Source organism: Rhipicephalus sanguineus, chromosome 1 (assembly GCF_013339695.2).
Source record: "Rhipicephalus sanguineus isolate Rsan-2018 chromosome 1, BIME_Rsan_1.4, whole genome shotgun sequence".
NCBI lineage: Eukaryota > Metazoa > Arthropoda > Arachnida > Ixodida > Ixodidae > Rhipicephalus > Rhipicephalus sanguineus.
Genome location: NC_051176.1, coordinates 3,099,555 through 3,127,215, shown reverse-complemented (window position 1 = coordinate 3,127,215; position 27,661 = coordinate 3,099,555).

The following is a 27,661-nucleotide window of genomic DNA, read 5'->3' as shown; positions in this document are numbered from 1 at the left end:
AAGCGGGACAAGGAAGAGGTTGCAGGAGGCCAGAAGGAGCAGTCGTGGGTCGTTTGCGGCTTTGACAATGGACGCAGGAAGCAACATATTTGGCAACGGCTGAAGCACGGTGTTAGAATAGCTTAGGTGGAGCGACGGCGCATTGGAATGAGGAGAAATCGGGGACCTCTTTCCCTTTCTTGCCGAAAGGAGGCGCGCGCGGGACGGTGGCCACCTGGCTATACCCAGCACAAACCTGACGCTTCTAACATTCGGTCTTTTAGCGTGTTTAGCAATATCGCAAGGCCCTGTGAGGATTGTGCGGTATTATAATATCATATACATAAGTTAGATATAAAGACTTGGTAGTGTTTTATGCATGACGGTTCGGCATGCGGCGTGAAGCTCATAAACACTACCTTCGGCCTCGGCAACACCGTGGCCTAGGCGATCGTGCCCGCATTTGTCTACAAATGTAAATCTGCAGTTGCGTGACGCGTGTTGAATTCACCCTTCATTTGCCCTCGAAAGATTAATTAATGTATTTGCGGCCAGCATCATATAAAGAGCAGGCGTCATGTTAAGGGGCATTTCGCATATGAGATCAAGTGAGCCTTCAGAATCTTTTGCTACGAACCGCTTATTTGCAAATTCCGTAAACATTTGCGAGAAGACGGATGCTTTGATGTAATGGAATAAAATAACTCTATTTAGGTCTTTCGAGGCGTGCACTAGTAGGTGACGCGCCGCTCCCACGTCGGAAAATACAGGATTGAAAGAGAATGCAATGAAGTGGGCGACAGCTTGTGGCCCACTTCGTAGCCGATGACTACGAAGCCGCTCTTTGACATATTCAAAATAAATAATAATAATAATATCTGGGGTTTAACGTCCCAAAACCACGATATGATTATGAGGGGCGCCGTAGTGGAGGGCTCCGGAAATTGCGACCACCTGGGGTTCTTTAACGTGCACCTATTCAAAATAAATAGACTGCAAGATATATACGTTATGGTGCGCCAATAATTTTATCACACTATTGGCACGATCTACGAATTTTACATATTTTTGCCTGAAAAAGCTGCTTTAGCTCGAGTATTGTATGGTGCGGCTAAATGATACGAAATAATGTTTCCTCACAAGAACGTTTCCTTTTAAATAGCGCTTCCCATGATTAGGTGGCAAATGGCGCATCAAAATGTTTTTCACAAACAAAATTTGTTGTTTGCAACTCGCGATTTTTCCGTGGAATAGCAGTGGCCACATTTTCAAGCGGTCACCATCCTTCGGAGCAGCAAAAAAGCAAATTTTCTCCCTGCACGATTTGTAGCCCGAGATGCATCGCGGCAAAGAGCACTTCTTGCCCATCTGGACAATATAAGTTGTGTAAATAAGGACACGATGAACAAGGATAACCTATTTCAAATAGGCTAGCATTTAGGCGGCAGGCGTTTCGACTGGCGAACGTATGTGCACGAATGGGGCCTCGTCTGGTTTGGCGTGTTAGTTTTAACGGGTCAGACAGTGACGTCATAGAATATGGTGTCACTCTCAATTCCTGTCATTCCCGTAAGAAGAAACTGGAAAGCAAATGGTTAGGACGCTGAAAAGGAAACGGGCACGACCATTTCACGTTTGTGTCCCCAGAGCAGGGCACAAAGTTCCACTTCTGCTACTGCAACAAACAGCATGTCTGTGACGAATAAAGAGAGGCAGAATCAGAATGGCACATGGTGAGTCATGATGGACTGGTCGGTAAACTGACGTTAACCTTCACTACCACGCGCCAGCCAGCACGTGTAAACGTTGCAAAAGCGGCTGAACAATTAAATAACACCGTGGGCGGCTGCTTGAATCCATGCGATATGGTGCATGCACAACGACAACCCATGAAAGGAATTTCTAACCTACCATTGTCAAATGTGTTGCTTTCTTCTTACAAGCATCATATAGAGAGACGTCAACCCCCCTCGACCCCGCTTTCTTTTTCAGGGAATACCTTTTTATTTTTGACTAACCCAGTTCACGTCCGCCACGGTGGACCAGTGGCTAAGGTGTTCGGCTGCTCACCCGAAGGTCGTGGGCACGGTGTTCCGTTGTCGCGGGTTCGATTCCGGCCGCGGCGGTCGCATTTCGGTAGAGGCGAAATGGTAGAGGCCTGTGCGATGTCAGTGCACGTTAAAGAACACCAGATGGTCGAAATTTCCGGAGCCCTCCACTACGGCGTCTCTCATAATCATAGCCTGGTTTTGGGACGTAAAACACCAGATGTTATTATTAACCCAGTTTGTCGCGGCGGCCTCAACCAACTTGCCACGGTGGCCTTGTTTGTGCACGAGCTAAAATATTTTTGAAATTCATGTTCATGTTCATGTTCATGTAAACTCATTATCGCTGTTCGCAGAAGCTATATTTCCCATGATTTCCATCTGTTGGCTACCGTCACTGAATTTCTGGATGTTGTGCATTTACTTTCAAATCAGATTGATATGTGCGGTTACCCTGATAAAAAAGGAACGGCCAGCAATCGAAGAGTTGTCGCAAATGCAGCTTTGTAAGCGACGCGGCCCCCGTTGAAGCGGCTGACCTGAAGCCTCGATACACCCAGCGCAGCCTGTCGGAAAAAACGCGAAGCGCGTCCCCATGTTCGGCGAGGAGGCTGCGTGGCGGAGGCGGAACGTCGGTACACCTAACCTATTCTAACACCGTGGGCTGAAGAGAGGCCAGGCCAGGTGCAGCGACTTCGTATTTTGTCATAGGTTTTATGATAGCCTAGATGACCGGCTGTGGGATCATCCTGAAATGCTTGAAGAACCTCACTTTGTAGAGAACGTGGTATGATTGGTACCCATTTGTTGCCGTCGACGTGGTAAACATAGCGATGTAAAACACCACCGTGAAGCTTGAACTGGTTAAGCTGTCGACGAAGTCGGGCGTTCGGAGGAGCAGAAGAACCTTCGATGCGCTCCAAAATAGTGCGGCAGTATGGGTCGGTGCGTTGGTGCGACACACGTACGGATGGGCTGCCAGATCTTAGCCAACTGAGTGCTGCGATGGGTAAAGCACTTTCAGTGGCAGGAGGCGATGTAGAGATATCATGTCTGGGCAGTGGGTAGCGAGATAGAGCATCAGCGTCTTGATGCTTCTTTCCGGATCTATAGGAGACGTCGAAATCGTACTCCTGCAAGCGAAGCATCCAGCGACCAAGGCGGCCCGATAAGTTTTTTAGTGATATATTAGTAATATATATTTTAGTAATATATTATTGCATGTTGCATTGGATCGCTGAACCTCAGTATGAAACGTTCTCGCGAGATACGTGCATTGCTTCAAGCCTTCACCATACGAAATGGAAACAGTTTCAAACAACTCATTCTCAACTTCAGATGTTTTCACGGTTCTCGGAGGTTAGCGTTCGCCCGGTTCAGATACTTTGCCAAATGATGTGGACGAGGAGTCACATAAAATGCTATGCTTCCGCGGCAGTTGAGTGCGCGCCAACAGGGCACCCGACCGCAATTTCCCGCTTTTTCCCGATGACCTCAACATAGCGTCCACTACAATTTCGTGCTGAAGCTCCAGAGTACTTAAACAGCGAGTCTGCTCATCTCTTGAATAAATATCAAGAGATGACCAGACGGGTAAAGCAAGCCTTTTTTGTCCCGCAGACGCGTGCAATCAGCTGCTCTGAACTGAGAATCACGTTTGTTTTCGGGCGATCGCTCGTAACATGAAGTGAGGCATACACGATATTGCACTGTTAGAGTTTCATTTTCTTTAGTTTTTTTAAGGCTAAAGCCTTAGATGCCTCATCAAACACAAAAATTGACCGTCGGCGTCCCGCGTAGGCAACACGAGTGATGCACAAAATCATCACGCGATGACGTCGAAAAACTTGTGACTTCACTATGACGTCACGTCATATGACGTGACGTCAATTGAACGTGACGTCATACCATGACGCCATCACATGACATGGTCGCTTTGCATTGCCTCCGTGATCACGAGCCGATCACGGAGGCAATGCAAAAGCAGGTGACGTGCAGAAAGCTTGCAATGCCTTCGATCCTGTCGGCAGTCTGAAACCAAGTTATGTGCAGAAAGCTTTTGGAGAGGGGCGAGGGAGGATCATGCATCGACTGAGGAAAATATAGCTTTCGTTTTCGAGTCGTCTCAGGCGAATGCATGAGGGGCCATGTTTTTTGTAGCGTTAGCTACACTTGCCTAGCCGGAGCCGATTTCGCGTGGACCCTCATGAGCCCTGCTGCGCATGCGTGAGGATCAGTGATGTCACACAGCTGGGACACCGGAGCTGGCATCTCACGCGCTCTCCGACACCGCCACGCGCGGCTCACCGCTGCTTGTCTGCGGGTTCAGGAGGAGTGGCGTCGTAGCCGCGGCAGACAAGCTGGCGCCGCTGGCGCCGGCGCGCGCGCAGACTCCGCCACCGCCGCGCGCCACTCGCAGCCGCCGGTCTGCGCTTTCCAGAGTGGCGTCGTAGCCTTGGCAGACGTATTGGCGCCAGCGCGCGCGCAGCTATTCGCCTTCGTTGTGCAGTCGCCGTCTGACACTGTTCTGGAGCCGCTTGATAGCGCCTCTGACTGGCGTTTGCAGGTGGGTAACGCCATGGAGAAGGAGAGCGCAAATGCTGCTCAACGGCGCAGAAGAGCCGAGAAGTTTATCTCATCGGATCCCGAAGTAGTTGCCTGGCAATTAGCGGTTCAGCATTACTGTATCTGTCACTATCAAAGAAAGAGATTGCTTATTTAAAAAAATGTGGTTACTGATGTCATTCTCTCTTATTGTGAATCACACGTGTTTTATGTACGACGCATGCGCGCTTGGCTTATCAGGGAACGTTATGTCCATGGTTTCATTAAACCTGTTGCTAGTTCCAGCGAGTGTCTTCTCTTCTTGTGTAAGCGTCCGTAAGCTTGTTTTTTTCGTTTCTTCAAGTATGTATACCAACAGGCCCAGCAACAGATTCTCCTATTACACAGAGCAGCTCATATATGCGAATAAAAAAAAGAAAGAAAGTTAGGCGTTGTTGTGCGGCTCGAAAGGCGAGAGTGAAGTCGCTATGATCGTTACAGTGGCGAAAGGGCATTGAAAATCGTATCGATCAGCAGGACAAAAAAAGAAAAACTTCAACCCCCTAATATCTGTTACTGCAGCGGCTACGTGGAGGAGCATTCATCTATGCAATAGCCTCTTAAAACATCGCCCACCCTTCGTAAATCAGTCACAACGACAGTAATTTATTTCACAACTCACAGAAAAGTTGCATCAAGAGAACCTGCGTGTGTTGCGCACCGTAACTTTGACTTTTCTTGCGCGCAAAACAGCAACGCGCACTAGGCGCGCCCAGCAATCCGCCGGAAAGTTTCAGGTGACGCTGCGAGCCGCGCCGCCTGTCGGCGGCGACATGAAGTGCGTCACGCTCCGCCGCTCAGTGAGCGCACTACAAACTTCTAGAACACTGTAGCGGAAGGCATCAGGCGGCGAGGCGCGTTCACGCCTCTCGACAGTTCTAGTGCACTCTAACGTCAAGGCCTCTCCTTATTTTTCCTTCCTCCATGCACCAAGTACATCCGTCACGGATATGACGTTGATAAAATGGACGCCAAAAGGTGAGAAAGAAAAAAAAACAAGAAAGAGATACCACGCTGGGAATCGAACCCCCGACGTTGCGGCCGCGACGGCGAGCGCCCGACGCCCTACCGAGTAACCTAACTCGGGAGATGCTAAGCACAGCGCGAACGTGCCTTATATCTTTCACACATTCTCTTTCGCGGCGGGCGGAGCAGGGTGGTGCCGCCGTCTGTGAGCTGTGAAAAGAAGCAATGCTTCACGATCGACACTTACTAGCGCTTCCTCCGAGATTGCACGCGATATCGGAGGTAATGGTTAAAGCGTCTCGATATCAGAGAGGTAGACTGGCCGCGCTGGCGTCGCCGAGGCACCCTTGACGCAGTTACGTTCTTTGCCTTTGGCTTCGTGTTAACGTGCGTCGGCTCATCGGAGTAGTGCAGCTTCCACGTGCACCAACGGGATTTCTCCACGGCCGACTGCTTCAATTGCGAGAGCACCGACTAACAAAACTGCTGCAATATGCGTTGCATAAAGGACGCGTTTTCAACGGGCGAATGTCGTGCCTTGGTGGAGCGAGAGCCGCGCCTGCGAGACAGAGGCCAGCGGGACGCACGCGTTTGTGGCTCAGGCTACGAACCTCTACCTCCCGTGTTGCTGAAGCGCAGTGTGTTTTATGTATGCATGAGCACAGGCGTCGGCTACCCACTACTAGAAAGCGCACACCGTGCCGTTTCTCTCCTTAATTGACGACGCTTTGAAGAAGCGCATACCGGGTACCAGTGTTGATTATGAGCTTGTTGATATCATCCTTACGCGGGATTCACGATTCGCTGTGTCCAAATACATGTTCACACCGTCAGCTACCACAACGATTTAATAATGATCATGGGCGTTAGTCGTCGCGATAGAGACATGCTGTCAACATGGGTGCATCCACGTCAAACGGTGCTATAGCTGCCAAACACGAATAGACATTGTACAAGCTCTCATATATCACTATACAATAAGCACTACTTCTGTGAAGATACGTTTAACTTTCGTGTTTACCGATTCCTATGACGGAGGGATCAGCCATGTTTTTTTTTTTTGACGCGATAGCGTCAAGGAGCTCGTTGCGCAGAAATTCCGGTGTCGGCAGCGTCGGCGTCATTGGTTCTGAGCGAAAGAGCAGCGTTGGAACTTGGTCGTGAGCGAAAATTCGAAGTAGATGCAAAGAAAAAGAGAGACCGTTTGCACTTTGGCTTTTCTTGCGGCACTGTGTACACGTCTCCATCGAGAAGCGAAGGCAAGCTAGCGATTGAGAAGGCGATAGTGTGTGTGTGTGTGTGTGTGTGTGTGTTTGTGTGTGTGTGCGTGTGTGTGTGTGTGTGTGTGTGTGTGTGTGTGTGTGTGTGTGTGTGTGTGTGTGTGTGTGTTAGAGCATTGCACGGGCTCGGGCCTGAAGCTCCGGGCTTAGGGCCGGGCCCGGGTTTGAGGTGGCGGGCTCGGGTCGGGCCGGGCTTGGACTTTGCTCAGTCGTTAAAGGGGCACTAAAGTGAAACACTGCTGAATCTGGTTAGACTGATAAAGTGTACTCTGAGAACTCGAATGTCATTAACTTCGTCATCATAAGTTTATTAATAAAGGAGAAAGTGAAGGTCAAAGTTCAATTTTTATATTTCGCCCTGAAAACTCCGCGCGCGACGTCACGGATTTCAAACTGTATTTGTCGTATCTTGCGGACTTTGGCTCAAAGAAATTTCCTGAAACTTGGTATGTTAGGTCTATGGGCCCCTCAGAGGTCAATTTCTACCGATTAGGAACTACGTAGGCCCCTGTGGACACTCTCAGAACCTATGACTTCATGGCATCTTCTGCGCGAACTTCAAGGTGTCGTCGCCACCCGAATTTTATTTTTGTGCATTTTATCATTTTCCAAGAGCCTTGTCGTAGCGAGCACCGTGATTTTGGAATTGTAAAAGAGCAATTTACTGATTATAGTAAAATCGTTCTTCTCTTCAGTGTGCGTTGTGCATACATATATGCTTCACATTTTATCTCAGAAAAAAAAACGCTTTTTTTCTGTGGGGCAAGCTATTTGGAGAAGTTTTATGAGGGACAAGTACTGAACATTTCCTGCTCCTTGCATTTGGGGCTACTTGACTTATCTGAAACAGGCGAGCTAAATGTAAATAGACCAGGCGCTTATATGGTTAACATATCGCTATACTGGGCTTGATTTGCATTCGCTTTCATTTTATGTCACAAATGTTATCCTGTAATCGCAGTATTAAATGTAATATAATAAATTTATAACTCGCAAGATCGTAACTCTGTGATCGCAAGAGCGATCACAGAGCTCCAAAGCGGGGAAACGTTCTTGAAAGTTCCAGCTCTTCACTTAAACGAAAGAACTGCACGGAGTCTTGTTGTATATAATTCCTATGAAGACATTCTTTTTCATTGGTTCCGTCATGACTCCCAGTGGTCATGTGACGCAAGATAGACGTGCACAGCCTGCTTTGTGTGCCCACATTGTTAACGTCTGAGCTTTCGTCTTGCTCCGCTATATAAGGGGTCTCAAACTGACCTGAGCTAACGGGCCCCATTCACGAAAATTTACTCCCGCAGAGGAAAGGACAGTGACGAAGATAAGTGGGAGGGGGGTTGGGTCGTACCAAATGTCAGCTAACGTTTTGAAAGACCTTTATCATATCTCCTATATGGATAATTTCTGAAGGGTATTCGGAGGCAGAATTCCAACAAGATATGGATACCTATCTCCAAAATTACTCAAATCTGGACGCCGATTCTGAAATGTAGAGTTTTGTTTAACGATTATGTATCAACACATGGTGGCTGCAGGAGGTACGTGCCTCACGAAAAAAATGCTCTAGCCCTGTCATCACTGTGTAGGTTAAGAACGTACTTATAAAGAAAGAAAATGGGACAAAGACAGTTATGTGCGGGGCACGTGTTTGAGGCCCCTTCGCTATATAGTGCGCGAGCTACATGATACTGCCGCAACAGCGTTGAAACGTGCAGGAATAGCATAGCCCCATTAAAGAAGGCTTGGGGTAAAGTATATTCGCTTGACGAAATATCTGGCTTGAATAACGACAATTACGAGTTCCGGGCGGGGTGATATCCCTTTATCTCGAACCATATGCATCCAATGAGTAAGCTTCGAGAAGCTTATTCGCGCCTTTATTACCACACTGGTAACGAACCCCGAAAATTGATCGAAATCGCTTCGTCCACCTCATGCCAATTTCACCCGGGCAGTCCAATGACCACCTTCTACCAGTACAACATCGTTAGGAAGGCATACACCACTATAATATGAAAAAAAAAGAGCACGGTGCAAACCTTGGATAACATACACTGCTGAAAACTTCAAGCAGAAGCCCTCACAGAGGAGTTTTACAGATGACATATAAGAGTGGCGCGACGTTCGAGAACAAGAGAAATGAAGGGGTGAGCTGGACAGCTATGTTCATTCTGCACAGGTCCACGAAGGTATTCCAAATTTGCTCCAGTGGTGGATGTTAAGAACAACGACTGCCGACGCCTTAGAATTCGCAAGGTAGATGTGCGCCCCTGCGGCTAACGCAAGCAGTGCGGGAAACGTTCAGCGCGGCAGGATAGGTGATGCAACAGCACATGCTGTGATTATAAAGCCGGAATCTCTTGACAATTTCATTTTTTGCACAATAACACGTGAAGAAATAAACTATAAAATATGCCACAAAAATTATAGGCTGTATACACGTTGTCCCACATAACTTGAGCCAAGACATTGAAAATGAAAGGCACTTCAGAGGCAAATTCAACCAAAGGTATACTACTCGCACTGGTCTATAGATACTCAGACTATTTTTTTTATTTTCCCCTAAACTAATTATTTAATTATTCTTAATTACCTAACTTTTTAATTATAGGCTGAAAACCCAAAATATTAACACTGAGCTATAGAGCACTTTTAGAAACCACGGACTGAATTGTTTCCTGTGCGATACGTCTCGTGGTGTTACTTTTTCCGCGTTGTAAAGAAAGACCGCGAAATTTGAAAAGAGGCCACGTGACGGACTGCGCGCGCACTGCTATAGTGCTGCTCTCAAGCGTGCAACCGCTGAACGAGGCCACCTACGGCACGGCCGGGCTAGACCGCACGCGCGCGCTCGCTTCTTACGGCCTTCGCATCGGGTGTAGTACATACCTCTCGCCGCTGCTTTGAGGGGGGCGCTGCGACCCTGACCCTCCTCCGCCGCTCCGTGCAGCGCGCGCAACGTCGGCACATGAGTTCGGGCGCGCTTCTTCACTCACCGCGCGTTGAAAAGCAAGTTGCCTAATCGTTGAAGACGCACAAATGGTTTATTCTGACTTCTTATATGCGCAATGTGCATCGAGCTTAAGCTTATCGAAAAACGTATAAATGCAAGAGCCGGGAGTACAGCGCTCCGCCATCAAACGTGTATATAGACATTCTGAGGTCTGGAAATAAATATTTATTGCTCGTAAGCACTCGCAAATAGTTGAACGCTTTCAAGTGAAAACTTTGTCGGACTTCACAAATGTCTCGTTCACAACCTAAAATGCTTCCTAGTCCGCTTGTGTGCGTAGGTGGAAGGCTTGTCGTTCGCGTCAGTCAGTTGGTTTGTGTGATTGACGAGGAGAATTCTTAGGAATTTTTCGGCTCTGAGATCTGCGGATCGTCGGGATTGGCTGTCGTCAACGCCTTCAGGGCAACTTAAGATGGGAGCGCGCTGCAAGTAGGGCTGGACAGCTGCTTCCAAAACTCCTAGCACATTCCTGCGTGGCAGCTGTTCAGAGGCCTTATTGAAAAAGACCACTATCTTGTCCAAAAGAGCTAGAAACTCAGGCCTCGGGTTGTGTAGTTCGTTCCTGTCTTGTGCTCGCAGTAGCTTGTACAGCTGATGCAGCCTGTTGTTGGTCGTCAGTAGCGCAGTGCAAGAGTCAAATCCGAGGTAATAATAATAAGCGACGAGGAGAGTCTGAAAAGTGCGAGCGATTTGAGCGGTTGTGCGTTTTAGCGGTGTGATTAGAGCGGTTGTGCGTTGTTAGCAGTGCGATTTGAGCGAATATGCGTACGCGACTTTGTGTTATGACTTTTGCGTTGTAACCAAGTTGTTGATAATTAAATGTAAACTTCTTTTTCCCTTTTAACTGTGTGTCGTGCGTTGCGTTTTCTATTGTGTCTTATTTTACGGCCCAGCCATCCTGACGCTAACAAAAGGAACGCAAGAGAGCTCGGAGTCCCTGGAATTAATGTTTCCAGGTGGTGTTAACACCAGGTACCACTCTCGGGGCGTGCCGTCCGAAGGGGTTATTCAGCAGCAAGAGTCCTCTCTTGTTTTTTTTTGCTTTCTTCCTCCCTATACGCAGTTATTTTCAACCATTAGATATACAACTCACGTACATGTTTCAAAGAGCTGTCATGCTGCAGATCGCAGCATTTTGCCCTGAAAACCACTCCAAATGTATTTGGAAAAATAAAGAAATAGAAAATAGCTAGCAAAGGGAAGGCGAGCTCTCTTAATTGCGGCCTCATTGTCCAACAAGACCAAGGGCCAAAGGTATTTGGTGCTCTCTGCTTGCAGAACAGGTGCAGCGTTGTTTATCTCTTTCTCTGATCGTTGCCAGTGCTTCATGCCTCCTGCATTATGCCTCATGATGGTTAGCGCAAACGCAACACGGACGAAAAGAAGAAAAAATGACGACACAATTGAGCGCTATCTATAACAACTGAATGTTTATTGGAAAAATCACAAATATATATGTCTAAGAAAGAGAACTGCGTGAGCTGCCCTTCTATCGCTTTGATTGATGAGGAAGTGTCTTTCCTGGAAAGGGCTTAGTTTTGTTAGCATACACGTTTTTATCTGTCAATTATCTTTGGCGCATGTGCGGGTTTGTTGTTTTTTCTCTTTCTTATACATATATATTTGTGATTTTTCCAATAAACATTCAGTTGTTAGATAGCGCTTGTGTCGTCATTTTTTATTCTTTTCGTCCGTGTTGCGTTTGCGCTAACCATCGTGAGCAATTTCCAACTCGCCCACTTCGCTACCCTCCTGCATTATGCCTCGTTAGCCGATTCTTCCGTAGTTTTACTGAGTTTAAGCTTGTATTATCCACGAGCACATGCATACCGACATTATGCGGAGAGCCGTCTGATAACATTAGTTTTTTTTTTAAAGGAGACGATCCTCCCTCTACCCCTGACTTCTTGAATAATCCCCCTCCCCTTTCTCCATCGAGAACCCCCCTTCCGCGGTTTCACATCGAGCAACGCTCTTGTGCCGAGTGCGCGGCGCAGGAGATGCACGGTCAGGGTCGCAGCGCCCCTACCGCCGACGGGCGGCGAAACATACTGAGAAACTCTCCCATTGCTTTCGCGACGGGTGAGAAGGCCGTAAGGAAAGGAGCGCGCGTGCGGTCTAGCCCGGCCGTGCCTACGGCTGCCACGGGGAAGCGACAGGGGTGCTATCGCGGAACGATTCTATTTTTTATTCCAATGCTTTTCGTGCTTTTCGCGCTTGGCCATTGGCCAGAACGACGGTCCGTCCGCGTTATCAACGCGATCTGCCAGCTGCGAGTGGTGGATGATAAGAATAGCATAGAATATGGCATTGGAATCGGGAATAGAATCGTTCCGCGATTGCACCCCTGCTGCAATTTCGCAGTTTGAACAAAAAGAGACCCCACAAAGCGTCTGCATCGTGCGAACCATTCCTGACGAGCTGTATTTTTTCAGGTGCTCCTCAGACACCCGTAACCCTTCGTGTTCTGGACAGCCACGTTACACAGTTTTATTCTGTGTAAGCAGCTGACATGCCGTACTCGAATGAGCAACGAGCGAATATGGTTCTGGCCCTAGGTACATCACGCGGACACAGAAGGCAGGCAGTTAAGCTGTTTCAACGCTATCATCCAAATACGCGGCCAAGCTCAATGACCATTGCGCGTGCATATGAAACGCTGAAAGAGAATGGGACATTTACCACAAAACGGCACAAATCTTCAGTTTTGGGCGAGGAAGTGGAGAGGGATATCCTGTCCAAATTTTCTGCAGAAGTGTCCGTAGTGTGGGTGCTGAAGCTGGTGTCTCGAAATCGTTGGTGTAGAGAATATTAAAGAAGAGACAACTTCATCCCCACCACGTGCAGCTGCACCAAGCATTGGAGCCTCGCGAGTTCCGGAATCGCACAGACTTTGCAAACTGGATCCTAATCTCGACAGAAGAGACCCAGCTTCGTTAACAAGGTACTTTGGACCGACGAAGCTAACTTGTCGCGCAATGCTCAAGTGAACGTCCACAACGCTCACTGTTGGAGTGACAAGAACCCTCACTGGGTTTGGCAGGCGCGTCACCAATATCAGTGGTCATTCAATGTGTGGTGTGGCATTTACGGTGGTACTATAATCGGACCTGTCTTCTTCGACATCACACTTACAGGCGAACGATATGTGAACGGTATCTTGGATGGACCACTTCAAAATTTTCTGTGCGAAGTTCCACTGACTAGGGTTAAAGATATCTGGTATCAGCATGATGGAGCTCCTGCGCACGGAAGCAGAAAAGCGTGCAATTGGTTGGATCAAGTTTTCCCGCAGCAGTGGATAGGGCGGCACGGGCCCATTGCTTGGCCAGCAAGGTCTCCAGATTTAAACTCCCTTGATTTTTTTCTTTGGGGGTACGTCAAGAGTCAGCTATACCAGGCACCAACCACAACATCAGGTAATCTAAAAAAATAATACAAGTTTCCATCTCCATTCCCGAAAGCATGGTCAAGAACGTCACGGAAAATCGGATAAAGAGATGCCAAAGTTGTATTGCAGCAGATGGCGACCTCTTTGAACATGTTTTGTAATCGCAGCTTAATTTTACGAGAACCGATCACTGAAAAAAAAAAAAGTCTCCTCATGCCGTTCGCCTACCCACCGCCACCCGTGACTAGCTTCACGTCTTCGCCTCGTTTACGCATCTCAAGTTCAAAAGCAATAAAGCTATTTTCTTGTTTTATTTATCCGCCTTGGACGTTTATCTCGGTAGCGCTCGGCCAGCAGCGTGCATTTGCACCGTCATTGAACGAAAGACGGACGCCCAAACATCGGCGACTTTCAAGGCACCCTGTCGCTTCCCCGTGGCAGCCGCAGGCGACCTCGTTCACCGGTCGCACGCTTGAGAGCAGCACTATAGCAGTGCGCTCGCGGTCGGTCACGTGGCCTCTTTTCAAATTTCGCGGGCTTTGTTTACAACGTGGAAAAAATAACACCGCGAGACGTATCGTACAGGAAACAATTCAGTCCGTGGTTTCTAAAAGTGCTCTACAGCTCAGTGTTAATATTTTGTGTTTTCAGCCGATAATTAAACAGTTAGGTAATTAAAAATAATTAACTAATTAGTTTAGGGGAAAATAAAAAATAGCCTGAGTATCTATAGGCTAGTGCGAGTAATATACGTTTAGTTCAATTTGCCTCTGATGCGCCTTTCATTTTTAAAGTCTTGGCTCAAGTTATGTGGGACAACCTGTATACTAGCAGTGGTGTGATATTTGCAAATAATATGCTATGCCAAATAGTTTTTTTTTCTTCCTTTTGGCTGCTTATACGTATTTCTAAAAGTAAACGGGGTGCACGCGGTTCATTATAATTTTTATCTATATGTTTGTGTATTTACAACAAGGTAATAAATTTGGCTTTCTTCGCCTATTCCTCTTCCTGTGGCAAAAAGCTATTATGCTGAAGACAGGTTCTACATATCCAGAAGGGTGCACGATCGGCTTTGTCGTTACAGCATGCTTTAAATTTCAACAGAGAGTGCAACAAAAACGAAGTGAAGAGGGCGTTCTGATCTCTGTCTCCGATTTTTAATGCGCTCCCTATTGAAACTGAACTCTTGCTGCAAATCACTTTCCTTGATACAATATTATCTGCTACAAAACGCCCTTGATCCCCATTGTATTTGCAGAAAAAAATAGATACACATTATACCACTGCTGCATTTTGCCCAGTGTGTCCGCTCAGCTGTTTCCACCATGAGCTCCTTTTTACGAGAAATTACCGCAGGTTAAAGTATAATTGTTAGCGAAACATGAGCCAAGAAAGCTTAGATATTTGCCAATTAAAACACTTTGCTGTCCATTCCATGTTCGGGCAACACCACCTAGGTTAGTGGTTCGGGCCCCTGTCGGGCCCGATTTGCGGTCGGGTCGGGCCGGGCCGGGTAGGTAAAATTTTTGCTCGGGTTCGGGCCGGGCCCGGGTCTCGCTTTCAGTCACCGGGCCGGGCTCGGGCGGGTAAACTTGAACGAGTTCCGGGCCTGGGCCGGGCCCGGGCCGAGAATCACGGCCCGTGCAGTGCTCTAGTGTGTGTGTGTGTGTGTGTGTGTGTGTGTGTGTGTGTGTGTGTGTGTGTGTGTGTGTGTGTGTGTGTGTGTGTGTGTGTGTGTGTGTGTGTGTGTGTGTGTGTGTGTGTGTGTGTGTGTGTGTGTGCGCGCGCGCGCGCGCGCGCATGCGCGTGTACGAATATCGCTGTCCCGTTTTAAAGGCGAAACGTAAGAGTCCCCCCCCTTTTTTTTTTTTCTCGGGCTTTCTGTCCACATCATTTTACTGCGTACGCTGCAGCGTGCCTCCTCTAGTCAGTTTATAACTAGGACCTGACTCAGAGTGTGCGTACGTGTGAGTATAATCGCGTACCTTTATGATCGCACATTCTTTGTGCATGTCAGCGGTTTTCGTCGCGATAATGGCCATAAGTTGACGAGGAATGTATCGCCGTCACTTCATCGATTGAGCTACTGCCAAAGATATTAGACTGCGCGAAATTTCTTTACAGCTCCATATATTTGGAGAGCTGCAAGACTAAAACAAGCTCTGAAACAAGCTTTTATATGGCAAGAGAGTAAAAGAACCTTTTACTCTCTCGTGAGATGCGGGAGTGAAACAGGCACTTTACTCTCTTTCGCCAGGAGGAGTGAAAAGGTCTTTTCACTCCTCCTGGCAAAAGAGAGTAAAGCGCCTCCCTGTGAGAGCGTATAACCAGATCTGCGGGAGTAACACAGCTCTGTAACTCTCACTGCAGGAGTTTCAGTTTTATTGCGATAGCAATTATATGGACAGTCTCGGCTGGAAAATGTCCGTCCCCGTCGCCGTCATTCACCGTATATGTATAAGTATGTATATATATAGAAAAGCCATAAAGAAAAATAATTCAGAAATTCTTTCCGACGCGCGGAATCGAACGGGCGACTCGCGTTGCAGCCCGCCGCGTTAGACATTAGGCCACGACAGCACCGTCTTGCAGCCTGCTAACGGCGAGTTATTATATACACCATGTAATTAAGCATGCTTTCTTAGTGGCCACATAGATGGCGCGACGTGTGCGCGTGTGGCGCGCTTTAAAGATCGTCGCCCCGCTGCTGCGAACGCCGTTGCTCTTCGCTCTACAGGGCGTGGTCGCTTTCGTGCGCTTATCTCAAGAAAAGAAGGGGCGCCCGGTGGGGTGCTTCGCTTCGCTCGCTGCAGCGGCCGCGTTTGGGAAAGGAGCGCGCTGTTCAAACAGAAATAAGTAACAACTGTGACAATTAGTTCGCGCTCGTCTTGTGTGTACCTGTTCGTTCGTTTCGTGCGCCGTGCTTTATGTTTGAGCAGTGCGCTGCAACTGTCGAGCTGTGACGCATTAGTTCGCGCTCGTCCTGTGTGCGTTCTTTTCGTGGGTCCTTTGGGCTCGAGCGACGCGCTCAATTTCGAGCTGCTTTCCGTTCTTCGCGTTACATTACAATTTATTGCTATCGCATTCATTGCTTCGCCGTTGCGGCGAAACAGTGACTTTTTTTAGAGTGTGCGCTCTGCTGTAAGAGGTGGGTCGTGTCAGAAAAATAAATCACGTCATGCTTTTATGTTATCGGTAGTGTTTGCTATGCGTTAGACTTTACAAGATGGGTGTTTGGGCGTATATTAGCAAACATCAGACTAAGCTCATTTGTTATCATACACGTTTATGTGAGACTCGATGAAGGAAATAAGTTTAACTTTTCTTGCTGTCGCCGTCTTGGTACTTTGAAAATGCTCGATGAAGGCGGCAATCACAGTGTGAAATACTGTAGGCGCGTCAACTATGTGCCCCAGATCAGCGTTTCCCAGACGATCTCTGAGTGCGCAGTAACTCGCTGCTCTACATGGCAGTCTGGGCTGTTTGTCACGCCTTGGTCGCAGGTAGATGATATCTCGTGGGCAGAAGTGTAGCCAGAAATTTTTTTCAGGGGGAGGGGGGTTTCAACCACCTTTTTTTTATGTTCGAACGTGCGTTTGTATGTGTGCGTGTATATATACACATGCAAAATAAAAAAAATTCGTGGGGGGTTTCAACCTCTCCCCCCCCCCCCCCTGTCTACGCCCCTGCTCGTGGCGTCTATGCGCAAAGCGTCGCCTAACTCAACTTCTCGCCATGCTTTAATCGCAGCTGCGGTAGCTTTAAGTGCACGGGTGAGGGTTTAAGGTGGTAATGCGGGCTAGTTGGTTGTGGTTACTGGCATTCATATTGGTAGAGCAAAAAAATTTGTGACACATAAAAAAAGACCCCCTGGTAGTGCGAGGTCGCGCGTGCGCGCCTGTGCCACGGGTTTTTGTATGTTTCCTTGCAGTAAAGTCAGTTGATGTCTCCCGCCCGTCGTGTCTACGTTTCCTCTCTTGTGTCTGTGTCTTTAATTTTTTTGCGCTACCGGAATGAATGCCAGTGACGGTTTAAATATACTGTTGCGACGTGACGGCGTCCGACGTAGACGTGCCGTCGTCACTTGTTTATTGAGAAGACGAAAGCGTACGGCCGAGGAAGGAAGTGAGAGGCCGAAGCCGAGCAGCGGCCGTGGCGTCCAGCCAGCCAAAAACACACGAACGTCCCAACTGCCTCGCGCCACGAGCCACCGGCCCTCGTCGTCTTTTTCTCCGGCCGGCTGGCTGCCACTGGCGCGGCGCTACATAGGCTCCCCCCCTAGCGCGTTGCGCGATAGAAAATGTATGTACAAAAAGATAGGAGGAACAAATAAACAATATGTACATGTGCCGCAGTTCCTAGAATGTCCACTGGGAAATCGGAGTCGTCAGGGTAGAAGGCGTAAGGAGTCCGGTGGTTCCGGTGGGCGGCACTGGAAACCACGCAGTGGGCGAGGACCGCGATGATTGCGCGTCGCTAGCAGCAGCGAATAAAGCGGAGAGGTGCGTTGAAGGTGCTGGTGGTGGAAGTGGTGCAAACGCCCTGGTCGACCCAAAGCCAATTATCGTGCGGTGCGGCTTCTTGAGCGCCGACGACAGTGCGCCTGTCGACAGCGCGATGTATGTTCTGGACGGACTACGAGTCGGGCGCTGTGCATAGGTCTGGTGCAGCTTCTCCTGAAATGATGACAAGACGACGGCTAGGGGTGTGTTCAGATAAGGACAGACCCAGGGGGGTCCCGAATATTTTTTCTTTTGCACGAAATTTTTATATGAGCTGCGCAAATGTCTCTATAGAAAGGAATGAACCTTCGTTTTGCGGAAATTGTCGCGGATTTCTAGGAAAAAATTCGCGTTTCACAACAGGTGGAAAAAGGCAATTCTGCAACTTTCAGATTTCACAACTTTGGAGGCCTATCACTAAAAACTTAACGCATTGTGGACATCACTGTTATTTTTCGTAAATCTTCAGCAATAGTACGATCGGCCTACGGAAATTTAAATTTGTGTGACTGACAGTACATTTTTGAAAAATTGCCAAACTTTGATTTTGGAGCGGCTGCCTCTGGCTGACCCCAAATTCAAGGGTCTTTTTTCGCAGTTTTCGCTAAAGCGCTGAAGCTGAAAATATTTCTCGCAAGTCTACGAAAGGTTTTTCGCTAATTAAGCAAAACGTTATGCGACTACACTGCATCTTTATTTCGTTATAAAATCCCAAAAATGCCATAATCCCAAAACTAGCGAAAATTGCAACATTTTAGGGTCGTTTTAAAAAAAATAATCATCACCGATTTTTATGAAAATGATGGACTATACCCGGCCATGACTGCTAAATATTGTGCTGCAAAAATATATTGCATTATTTTGTTTGAAGTGAGAAAATTTAGCTTATTTTAATACCCATGTATGGTCTTAACATCAATGTGTGGCGTTCTTATAATAAAATAAATTTAATAGACATATTTAGTTCGTAGCTCGCTTTTCTGGTTTTAATAATGACGATTGACCCAGCTTGTGTCTTTTTGACAGCTTTGAGTCACAGAAAAGCTGAGCTTGAATTTTCAGAGCTCCCCTGTCTGTGTCCCTACCAGTACATTGAGGCAGCCGGCGCCCGAGAGCGCGTACAAATGAGAGCTCGTGGTGTAGAGTGCAAATTTTTCTGCACGTCAACCATTTTAGTTCACATCATACCACCTGTCTAACGCAAAAGAGATTTAACTAGTATTTCCCTAACAGTACGGGAAAATGTTATAGATGCGTTAGTGTGCCTAGACCCAATTGCTCGCTGCTGGGTGGTAGAGAAAGGGGGCCCGAAATGTGAGGTTCGCGTTTGTTTCTTTAAAGAAAATGATTATAAATTGCCCTAAGACTACTTGAGGGCCATATTTCGATGAAAATCCTGCAAAAATATCTTCCTATACTTTATTAATAATAAAAGCCTTCGTGTTACTATCTTCAACTGCGTACTTACCCTGATTTTCTTCCATCAAGCAACGAAATTTATGGACTAGAGTTGGTTACAATAATGTACAGGTGGCTCGAGCATTACCATTGTATGGGAATATTAAGACCGTTGCGGTCTTAATATTTCGATGAATTTATCATTCGCAGAAACGGGTTGAGATGGTGGGAATGAGGGAGTTATGAATCTACAAGAAGCACGTTCATGTTGCGCATTAAATAGTTTATTCACGTCACCTAGAATGAGTAATATCCATTCGGGCAATCAAATTTTGCACACTGCAGATTCACAACTCCTTCCACTCTGTGTCTGCGCACCGCGCTACGTACAGGAAATTCCCTTGGTCCGATTTCATGTGTTTGCACATGTGGGTTGCCTGAATACCTTGAACCCGTCTGGCAAGTTTCCATTCCTCCTTCTTCAGTTCTCTGAAGGCTTCCACTTCACTCTTCTCCATATGCAGTAAGAAAACCTTTTTAAGTTTACTGGCTACAATAGTAACAAAATCACTTGCGCACTGAATGACCTCGGTGGCGGGTGAACACAGGTTATGTAGTGTGGCTTGTTGTTTCACAAGGCCACCGACGCCGTCGCAGGCATTTTTGCCGTGCCCCGTTGCCGAAAAAAGCCACTTGGTTGTCTGAAGCTGACTGCATTGCAATTCGTGCAGTTGGAAGCGGTTCTTAAAATGGGCAGCTGCTCCATCACTCACAAGTGTTAGTTTCGTGTAAATTGGAGCATAATCTTTAATGTGATCCTTGATTTTTCTCAGGGCCTAGCAAGCATGTGCGGAGTCGTGGCAAACGACATCGCTAATTATTGCGTAGTTCCATGTCGACTTTCTTGTCGATACAACGCAAGTAAAGATGCTAACTTGCGTACTTTGCCAATGGTAAGGTTGTACTTCATCTGGGAGTACGATGGACCAATTTTCGGCAAAATCGAAGTGGAAAACAATGGAACCCTTTTCACAACACTGTTTTTCCTCGTGTATGGTATTTGCTTGCGTGCGCGTGAGGTAGTTATGAGGGATCCATTTTATGGTCACATTTTGAAATTCCTTTAGGAATGCTGGAGGCATCATGGTCTTCTTTATTAGTTCTCCTGATTCCCAATTAAGTAGCAAATACAATTTCTTCGTCCGGTGCTATGCCAAGAGTTCCCAGGCTGAGACCATTCTTCACAGGACATTGTTCGCACTCGCCTAAGAAGCATTTGGTGCTAGGCTGCGTGCACACACAGAGCGCCTGCACATCATCAGTCGACATCAAAGACCCCGACGCATTTTTGATCCCAATAAGGCATAGTTCGAAATTTGCACAATATTCCCATACACACCCCTCCCGATGCGGTGAGCATTTGACCCATTCTGGGCGCAAATATATGAATTTTGTCAGACCAACCGCTGACAGCGGATTAGCAAGTTTGTAGACTGAGTATGTCTCTCGTAGCGACCGCGTCATGAAACGCTTCGAAATGAATTCGGCTTTTCCATCGATGCGCACGCGCACCACATCTTTCTTGTTTGGACTCTGTCTTGAACAGTCCAGCTCATCTTTTGTGTAGTATTCAAGGATTTTGTTGGTGTCTGTTTCACTCAATTTTTCTTTGCTCCAAAAGGCTCCACACACCTTGTTCTGCAGCTATCTTCCTGGCCTTTAGAATCGCGTGCTTCGTTGCCTCTGGAATGAAGCGTTGCACCTCTTTTATTGTTAGGCTCAGATGTATCAAGGATAGCAGACGGCAGCGGTCTCGAAAATATGTGCACTTGATGTACGCTGTGTGTAGGTTTTTCTTCCAGCTGGCACAGGCGCAGCAACTGAATTGTGATGGAATGTCTTTAATACCGTATGCTGTGCGAATTCCGCATCGAATGTTTCTTACAGCAGCTCTAGTAATTTCATTTGCCTTGCGCTTTGCGTACGAGAGTCTCTTCCCTTTCTTTACACTCCGAGGAGGCTTTAGTGGCGACACTGCTGATGGGGCACCAACGACTGCCTTAATGCTTTCCATAACTTCCTCTGTAGTCTGGAAACCCTCATTGGACTGAGTGGATTCCTCTTCCATATGCTCAATGTCTTCCTTAAAGTTCCTAAAGCAATTCTGGCACACAAAGTGCGATTCATGCACTCTGAGCGCTGTGTCAGCTTCCAACACTTTCTTTAGATTGTCAATTCCCAAGTCTTTGACACTGCGGAAATTCCTTTGAAACCTGATCTTCTGCTTGTGCCTCTTTAAGTAGTCGGCGCAGCAATTTCGTTCAGGAAACTTCGCCATCAGAACTGTGCCACAGTGAGGTCTCTCGGTGACACAGTAGGTTACAGTGAGTATAAGGTACAATCACTTTGGGGTGAAGGTAGCGTCCAAGGAAGTTCTTAGTGCAATAACGAAAGTTCAGTAGCCGGATCGCAGCTGATGTCTTGACACCAGGGTTTACGTGAAGAGAGCTGCTAGCAGTGGGCTTCTTACTTACTCCGCAATCTCTATCTTATCTGCTTACGAAATAACTTATTATTAATAATAGAGGACGACACTAGAGTAACTACAATGTGATGAAAAAACTGTATCATTGACACACGTAGAAAACAACACGACTTCTTTGTTAGAGTTCACTATCCAGACTGACATATGGTCTACACCCAAAAAACTGCTTTTCAGGTGTGAGGGGAACGCTCTCTCCTGTCTGGGTCCGACAGTTGCAGGCGCACCGCGGTGCGTCTCGCATTTCACGACGGTCATGTGTTCTCCGTCACAGGTTCTCGGAGTGCTTGGCTGTTATACGTACTTTTGTTTCCCTCTCTTGCGGGTGGCATTCAATTACGCTCTGGTCTTGCTGTACGCGCTCTCGCGTGCCTGCTGCCTCAATGTGCCGTAGTATGGATACAGACAGAGGAGCTCTGAAAAATTCAAGCTCAGCTTTTCTGTGTCTCAAAACAGTCAAAAAGACACAAGCTGGGTCCATCGTCATTATTAAAACCAAAAAGCGAGCTACGAACTAAATATGTCTATTAAATTTATTTTATCATTAGAACGCCGCACATTGATGTTAAGACTATACATGGGTATTAAAATAAGCTCAATTTTCTCACTTCAAACAAAATAATGCAACATATTTTTGCAGCACAATATTTAGCAGTCATGGCCGGGTATAGTCCATCATTTTCATAAAAATCGGTGATGATTACTTTTTTTAAAACGACCCTAAAATGTTGCAATTTTCGCTAGTTTTGGAATTATGGCATTTTTGGGATTTTATAACGAAATAAATATGCAGTGTAGTCGCATAACGTTTTGCTTAATTAGCGAAAAACCTTTCGTAGACTTGCGAGAGATATTTTGAGCTTCAGCGCTTTAGCGAAAACTGCGAAAAAAGACCCTTGAATTTGGGGTCAGCCAGAGGCAGCCGCTCAAAAATCAAAGTTTCGCAATTTTTCAAAAATGTACTGTCAGTCACACAAATTTAAATTTCCGTAGGCTGATCGTACTATTGCTGAAGATTTACGAAAAATTAACACTGATGTCCACAATGCGTTAAGTTTTTAGTGATAGGCCTCCAAATTTGTGAAATCTGAAAGTTGCAGAATTGCCTTTTTCCACCTGTTGTGAAACGGGAATTTTTTCCTAGTAATCCGTGATAATTTCCGCAAAACGAAGGTTCATTCCTTTCTATAGAGACATTTGCCCAGCTCATATTTCGTGCAAAACAAAAAATAGTCGGGACCCCCCTTGGTCTGTCCTTATCTGAACACACCCGGAGGTAATGAGAAATGGCTGTCCACGACACCGGATGGTGCCTGAGGTGTGGATAGGCAAGAGGGCGTGGGGTGTGGCTCCTCAGAGAGATCAGAGGAAATTCTCGCAGGCACATCTGGAAAACTCTGGCTGCCATTTAAGGCGTTGGAGGAGAGATCGTGATCGGGTTGACAGTCTACGAGCGCTTGAGCGGAAGGCCCCGATGTGTTGGCAAATCTGCTGGCGTGCAACGCGAAAGCGGGCTCTGCGTCCGTGGTGTAAGCGGTGTCGCGGGCTTCTACAGGTATTGGGACAGGCGTGGGCTCTGCAGGCACATCACCTGGCTCGTCTGTGATCGTCTAATCGCCCCGGGCAGCCAGCGCAGCAGCACAGGATTCTGCAGGAAATGCGACGGTGCACGGTGCAGTAGCCGGCGTCGAATCCGTGATGGAGAGAGGTGGCAGTGGCTCTGGTGGCAGAACCGGCACATCGGAGGCAGGAGCCGTGGACTCCAGGATTGTGGGTCTCTCGGTCGATGGGTCGACTGGCGCGGGAGGGTGGTCTCTGTCACCTGTGTAGCCGGTAGTCGGCAGAGGAACGGTCTGGACTGGCCGTGGTGCGGGAGGCGTCCAAGTAGATGAAGGCGTGTCATGTGGCGCAGCGTCGCTCTTGGGAAAAGGACGATGTCTTATGCCGTAAAACTGGAGCACGGCGTGTCGCAGATCATCGCAAGGGTGATGGCTCCTCGAGAAGTACGTGAGGTGGCGTTTGAGGTCACGCGGAAGATGTATTCTAGTACCTGGAGCATGAATTCTTGGAGCCAGATGTTGTTGAGCTTCAAGGCCGCCTCGCACTCCTCGAACCATGATTGTAGGCAGGAGGAGCGGAATGGTGGCAGCGGTGGATCGAATTGCGGCTGCTAGGCTTGAGCTGGCTGGAACATGGCTGCGGAGCTGAGTGGCAGCGCTGCAGTGCCGGTCGCTTATCCTTGCGTCCGAGGGCACCAAATGTTGCGACGTGACGTCGTCCGACGTAGACGTGCCGTCGTCACTTGTTTATCGAGAAGACGAAGGCGAACGGCCGAGGAATGAAGCGAGAGGCCGAAGCCGAGCAGCGGCCGTGGCGTCCAGCCAGCCAAAAACACCCGAACGTCTCAACTGCCTCGCGCCACGAGCCACCGGCACACGTCGTCTTTTTCTCCGGCCGGCTGGCTGCCACTGGCGCGGCGCTACAATACGAAAGACAATAAAATGGTGTTAAGGGTGTGAGAGAGAGAAAAAAAATTGGCCGCGTATCTGCGTGCTTCGCTGCAAATGTCGTCGAAAGACGATAGAGGAGCGCTGCGTTAGAGTTACTGTATATGCTACCTCTGGGTAGCAAAGTTGCGCATAGGTCTGGCTAGCAACCATGGCTATGTCGCGAAGACTCACTCCGTTTTTTGCAGGCGACATGCTTACCGGGTCCCCGGTCGACATCTTTGGCGTGTCGAAGACCGGTGATTTACTTTAATGTGAATGACTAATGTCAATCCGGTTTGCTGCAGCGGTGCCATCGAGAAATACAAAAATTGGTCCCAGCGTCAGCTTCTCCGCAACGCATGCTTGCTAGCGGCGTTTGGAAGACAGATGCGCAACTCTGCTACCTAAAGGTAGCATATGCAGTAACTCTACGCTGCGTTAGAGAGCCTTGATACACACACGCCTCCCGCCCTGTTTTAGGGTGGTGTCAGCCTTTGAAAGGTTACATGCTGACGCCCGCAAGTTTTGACGGTTTGTCAACATCGTCTGCCGCCACCTTGATTCTCAGCTCAGCTGGCTCAACGTGGTCAACGTCAGTGCCGTGAGTGTTCAGGTGGTTGCAGGTTCGTCCCCCGCGCTCGCGGCGTTAGTTATGTAGCACTGCGACGACCATGGAAACAGTGATTACACGTGCTCTAACTGTGCAGTTCAAGGAGTGGAACTTGACGCCGTGAATTCTACGTTTTCTATGGTGCGCTCGCGCGTCAACGTTCGCTTGCACTGAGTCACCGGCTGCTCGCAGCGAACAAAGCATGACAGGTTGTTGCGTTCCACAATGTTCAAACAACAGTCGGAACGGAGTGAGAATGTTTCGCTTCCCGTCGAGCCCAACGCGAAAGAAACGTTGGCTGGTCCAAATCAAGCGAGATCGGTGGTTGGTGACGCCGTCATCATATTGTAACGACGTGGGATCGACGAGGACACGGAGAACGATAGGCAAACACGCTTTATCGTTCAGAGAAACTGCCACGTCTTCTTCGTCCCCGCGATGGGCCAAAAACACTCGCGCTGCTTCGTTGCCGTCGCCACTGGCACATACGCGCGGCATTATTCCCCCTTTAAAAATAAACATCGCCCCGATGTTCAACGTTCAGAAAGCAAGGTAGAAAAAAAAAAGAAACTGCGCAGTTAGTCGCTGCAAGTATGGCTTCATCCGAAGCACGTGAACAATTTCTGGCGAATGTTTTCGGCGCTTTGAGCTCTGAGAGCCGTCCGGAACAACCTCGTAGTTGACCTCACTGACGCGTCGGATAACTGTGTAAGGTCCGAAGTATCTTCGCAATAGCTTTTCGGAGAGCCCACGCCGACGAATAGGTGTCCAGACCCACACCTTGTCGCCCACGTTGTATGTGACGGGTCTGTGTCGGAGATTGTACTGTCTGGCGTCATAGCCTTGTTGTTGGTTGATTCGCAACCGGGCAAGTTGTCTAGCTTCTTCTGCTCGCTGTGTAAACTCTTCAGCGTCCATCTCATTGCCATCATTTTCGTGAGGGAGCATTGCGTCTAATGTTGTCGTAACTTCACGGCCGTAAACGAGACTGAACGGTGTCTTCCGAGTGGTCTCCTGACGTGCCGTGTTGTACGCGAACGTGACGTAGGGTAGAATGTCGTCCCAGTTCTTGTGCTCTACATCTACGTACATGCTTATCATGTCAGCCAGGGTCCTATTGAGACGTTCAGTCAACCCGTTGGTCTGGGGATGATACGCCGTTGTTTTCCTGTGAGCGGTACCACTGAGTCGAAAAACGGTGTCCAAAAGCTCGGCCATGAACGCAGTACCTCTGTCGGTGATAACTACTGCAGGAGCACCGTGCCTTAAAACGATGGCTTCGATAAAAAATCGCGCCGCTTCATGTGCTGTTGCCCGTCGCAAAGCGCCCGTCTCGGCGTATCGGGTGAGGTAATCTGTGGCGACGATTATCCACCTATTTCCGGTAGCAGACGTTGGGAAGGGGCCCAGAAAATCCATGCCGATTTGTGCAAATGGTGTTGTCGGCACTTGGACAGGCTGCAACAGACCGGCTGGCTTGACGGATGGCGGTTTGCGACGCTGGCAATCGAGACATGTCTGCACGTAAGTTTTTACGGCCGCAGCAAGTCTCGGCCAGTAATAGTGTTGCCCAATCCTCGCCAATGTCCGGGTGTAGCCCAAGTGACCAGCGGTCGGTTCGTTGTGGCAGGCGTGTAGGACCTCACGTCGAAGCGACGAGGGAACGACGAGTAAGTAGCTGCTGCCAGTAGGTGAGAAGTTCTTCTTATAAAGTACGTCATTGCGCAAGCAGTACGACGTCAGCCCCCTTGCGAGTAATTTCGGCACGCTACTGGTTCGTCCTTCCAGGTAATGAATAAGCGGTAGCAGTTCAGGATCGTCCCGCTGCTGTTGTGAAAAAGCGGCAGTGTCAACGACGCCCAAAAAGGCCGTGTCGTCGTCGTCTTGGGCTGCTGTCTCAACAGGAGACCGAGAAAGACAGTCGGCATCGGCGTGTCGTTTTCCTGATTTGTAAGCAACAGTGAAGTCGAATTCTTGGAGCCGGAGACTCCACCGTGCGAGACGGCCGGATGGATCTTTCAGATTAATTAACCAACAGAGTGAATGGTAATTGCTGAGAACGGTGAACGAGCGACCGTACAAATACGGACGGAATTTCAGAACTGCCCATACCATGGCGAGGCATTCTTTCTCGGTCGTAGCGTAGTTGGCTTCTGCTCGGGACAGCGTCCTACTGGCATAGGCGATCACCTTTTCACTGTTGTCCTGCCATTGTACGAGCACTGCTCCAAGACCCACGTTACTAGCGTCGGTGTGCAATATCGTCGGCGCGTCTTCATCGAAGTGGGCGAGCACGGGAGGCGTTTGCATGCTTTGGCGAAGCTCGTGAAATGCTCGCTGCTGGTCTTCGCCCCATGCGAAGGGGACGTCTTCCCTGGTGAGCTGTGTCAATGGCCATGCGATGCGCGAAAAATTGGCAATAAACCGCCGATAGTAGGCACATAGTCCCAAAAAACGTCGCACTGATTTTTTGTCTGATGGGGTAGGAAATTTCACCACGGCTGCAATCTTATCCGGATCGGGTCGGATCCCCTGGCTGCTGACGACGTGTCCGAGGAATTGAAGTTCGTGAAAGCCAAAGTGGCATTTTTCAGGTTTCAATGTAAGACCGGCTACGCGTATTGCTTCGAAAACTGCTTCCAGTCTTCTTAAGTGTTCATCGAACGTAGCAGAAAAGACAATCACGTCATCGAGGTACACCAGGCAGGTTTGCCACTTAAGTCCTGATAGTACAGTGTCCATTAGACGCTGAAACGTTGCTGGCGCCGAGCACAAACCGAAAGGAAGAACCTGAAATTCATAAAGTCCGTCGGGCGTGACAAAGGCGGTCTTC